This window comes from Gorilla gorilla, chromosome 15, assembly GCF_029281585.2.
Source record: "Gorilla gorilla gorilla isolate KB3781 chromosome 15, NHGRI_mGorGor1-v2.1_pri, whole genome shotgun sequence".
NCBI classification, from domain to species: Eukaryota; Metazoa; Chordata; class Mammalia; order Primates; family Hominidae; genus Gorilla; species Gorilla gorilla.
Genome location: NC_073239.2, coordinates 75,743,575 through 75,747,519, shown reverse-complemented (window position 1 = coordinate 75,747,519; position 3,945 = coordinate 75,743,575). Strand labels below are relative to the sequence as shown.

The 3,945-nt window shown below is 43.1% G+C and overlaps 1 pseudogene; it reads right to left on the bottom strand.

Moving 5' to 3' along the window:
• Window positions 1-205: 205 nt before the first annotated feature.
• LOC101147917 (large ribosomal subunit protein eL31-like) lies at window positions 206-636 on the bottom strand (annotated as a pseudogene).
• Window positions 637-3,945: the final 3,309 nt, after the last annotated feature.

Genomic DNA, 3,945 nt, shown 5'->3' with positions numbered 1-3,945 from the left:
CTGCCACGTGTAGAAGCTTGAATGTTTTGATGAAAACTCTACCCTCCCTTTCAGAAAGAGAAACTCTACCCTTCGTTTCAGAAAGAGAAAGATCCTGTCATCAAGAGATCCTGGTTAAAGCTTTTAGCACAGTCATTCTCAGAGAAGCACAGAAGTTTATGAGAATCATTTGTAGGAGCTTTTACTTTTTTTTTTTTTTGGCAATTTTATAACTTTATTTGATGTATCTGACGATCAGCGATTAGTTCTCATCCACATTGACTGTCTGTAGATTTTTGAAAGTGGTAACAGTTACATAGGTAACCAAAGTATATAGCTTATTTGGTGAATCTTCATCCTCATTACGTTTTCTGGACAGCCTCACATGGATTCGGTATGGGACATTCCTTATTCCTTTGGCCCAGACAGCTTTGTTGAGCCTGGTGTCAATGCGCACATCTGGAGTTCCCATCTCCTTCATGGCAAATTTCCGAATCTCTTTGAGTGCCCAAGGTGCACGCTTCCTGAAGCCCACTCCATGGATGCGCTTGTGAATGTTGATGGTGTATTCTCGGGTTACCACTTCGTTGATGGCAACGGCCCTTTTTCTTCTCGCCACCCTTCTTTGCGGGAGCCATTCTGCCGCGTCCAAGTTGGAAAGGCGGGGCTTTTTCAAATGTACACTACCACCACCCTGAGGTTCTCTTATACCTTCCTAAAGGCAATGTGTTCCCTATGCCCAGTGAGAATTGTGCCCCATTGTGCACTGGCATTAGGGATATGCAATGTCACTGTTTTCTGTCATTCACCTGTGCTAAGGCAGAAGCTGGATTGAAAACTATATGCCATAGTTCTGTTCTTCTGTTTCGGCAGAAGAAAAACTCTAGGGAATGTAAAGCCTGCTGTGGCTGGGAGTTATAAAGGTCCTAGAGCTCTAGACAGCCTGGACATGTCAAGAAAGATTCCAAAATTGGGTAGTTTTTCTTAAAGAAAGGTCAGAATTCACTAGAGTGAGACTCAGGGTGTGCGTTCTTCTCCATTTGTGCACCACCCCACATCCATTCTCTGTTCCTCCATGGCAGCCTAGGTCCTCAGGGAACTGATGCTTACAGATAGCATTCTCTAAGTTTTTTTGTGCTTGGGTTTTTTGTTTGGTTGTTTTTGTGTGTGTGTGTGTGTTTTTTTTTTGAGATGGAGTTTCACTCTTGTTGCCCAGGCTGGAGTGCAGTGGTGAGATCTCAGCTCGCTGCAATTTCTGCCTCCCAGGTTCAAGCGATTCTTTTGCCTCAGCCTCTCAAGTAGCTGGGATTACAGGTATGCGCCACCATGCCTGGCTAATTTTGTATTTTTAGTAGAGACAGGGTTTCACCATGTTGGTCAGGCTGGTCTCGAACTCCTGACTTCAGGTGATCCACCCTCCTTGGCCTCCCAAAGTGCTGGGATTACAGGCGTGAGTGCCCGGCAGTATTCTCTAACTTCTTCAGGCTCAGATGCCCTGGACGGTTCAGCCAATGGAAGGCAACAGCAGGAGAGATGAGGGTATTTCTCTGCTGCTCGCTCCCTACTCAGCTTCATGGTTCACAATCTGGCAGTGGCACCATCCCTCTCTGACTGTAGCTCCTGATGCAGTTGCAGTCAGCTCCCCTTCTATAGCCCCAATTTTTAATGGGCCTTAGTAACAACACTCTTCCTTCCACTCCACTCTTCAGTTCTAGGAAACAGTTTCTCAATGTTGCTGGTCCCTGAGTGCTTCAACATTCCTTGTTGGCCCTTTTAACCCTGCCACAGCTCTGTAAATCATCCCTTTATGAAAATTCCTACTTATACCTAGTTATTCATATTTCTTTCAATCCTGCTCAAAACTCCCTTTAAATGCTATGCTACTGTGATTAGTTGACATTACTGCGTGGATATCTTACTAAAGGATATGTTGATATTTTGTTAATATGTAATCTAACCTAAATAATCCCTAAGGCTCCATGTGGCTCAGTCTTAGCTGTGAGTCACAGTCAAAAGAAACATAAATCTGGCTTCGTAAACTTTGGACCATATTGTAGATCTTTTCTGTAGGTTTTTAACTAGGCCATCTAGGGGTTTTATACAGGATATCAAACAGAAAACTTCCCAGAAATTATCTTTAGGCTCCAGTACTTACTTCTGAAATTCTGCACACAGTAAAATTGCTAAAATTTCTCCTACTGTCTCTCATTTTGGAGGGTGCCTCACCACAATTCTATTCATTTCTCCACTTGTCTGTGAGCACCTTTCCTGGCTTCCCAGCCAGGTGCGACCACCACGACTTACCCAAGCTCTGGCCACCTGGTTGGAGAACTCACTCTGTAACCCCATGTTACCCCATCCTTTCTCAGTCCTATGAGAAGGAGGCATGTAGCCTTCTGGGAATTCCTCTGATGGCTTTTCATAAATAAATTTCATGAAAAATTTCAGTTGAATAAAATTCTTCCCTTCACGTTGGTGAGAACATTTTATACACTAAAGTTATCCCTGCCTAAGGGGAAAAGTCTTGCCCTTTATACCTCAAGCCTGTAGCCTAAACAACACTGAGCCACCCAAATACAAAACATACTTACTACCCAGGAGAAAGTGAATAGTTTTCCTTAGGGAGAGGAGCCTGAAGCTGAAGACAGAGAAAAAAAATCACACCAGTAGAAAAACCCACTGATGAACGTCATCATACTCAGTGTTTATTTATTTTAGATAATAGTTTGTTCACTAAGAAAAAAATTAAGATGTTTTATTTCTCTTTCTAGAAAGAAAAAAGCAGACATAAACATTTTTTGAAGCGACTGAAAGTGTCTCACTAAATAAAATATGGCAAGCCTGTGACCAAATCTATGATGAAAGAGCAAAAAGAATATCAAAATCATACAGGGTTTTCTTCTATAGGAAATCCAGACTGCGAGTCATTAAGTCCTACACATTTACCTCAAAAATTCAGTTCTGTGGCACAGAATTTGGAATAATTATACAAAATTATAGGTAGATTTTGGGCAAGAATAATCTCAATTTTCAATGTCACTGCCACAACACAAAGCAAAAGTAGAGAAAAACTTGAGAATTGCACATACTTTGTCTCGAGTTTTAAGTTCCCCATCTAATTTACATAAGATGCCTTAACATTCTTTGTCAAGGGCAAACTCAACAACCAAGACAGTGAAGGCACAGATGGAAACAGCAGGCCACAGGGGCCATGCATTTGGCCAGCCAGCCTGCCCTGGGAATCACTGACATAGGACCAAGAAGAAAAAAATGCGCCTTTTTTCTTGTAAGTCAACATAAAATTCTGGGACATCTTTCTTCATCTACTCACTGATATGTAGAGAATGTATCTGAGAAAAGATGGGTAATGAAGTTAGAGATCTGTATGGCTTCAATCCTGAATAATTCACAGGAAATTTACTTTAAGGGCAAGCAGCTGGACCAAGAGGTGGCCTCCAGGGACTCACTGCACTAAGAATTTCCAGCAAAAAGAACAATGCACAAATGAGGCCATTAATGTCCCACATATTAAACTACTGCAAATATTTCTCAGGTAGAATAACACTATAAAAGGGAACCCCTGCTCTTTTTTTTTTTTTTTTTTTTTTCTTTGAGACGGAGTCTCGCTCTGTCGTCCAGGCTGGAGTGCAGTGGCGCAATCTCGGCTCACTGCAAGCTCCACCTCCCAGGTTCACGCCATTCTCCTGCCTCAGCCTCCCGAGTAGCTGGGACTATAGGAGCCTGCAACCACGCCCGGCTAATTATTTGCATTTTTAGTAGAGACGGGGTTTCACCTTGTTAGCCAGGACGGTCTCAATCTCCTGACCGCGTGATCCGCCCGCCTCGGCCTCCCAAAGTGCTGGGATTACAGGCGTGAGCCACCGCGCCCAGTCCATCACTGCTCTTTTCAATTCCCCAAGAAGTTCAAGGAAAGCCTAATAGAGATGACGGAGCAGTGGTGGACTA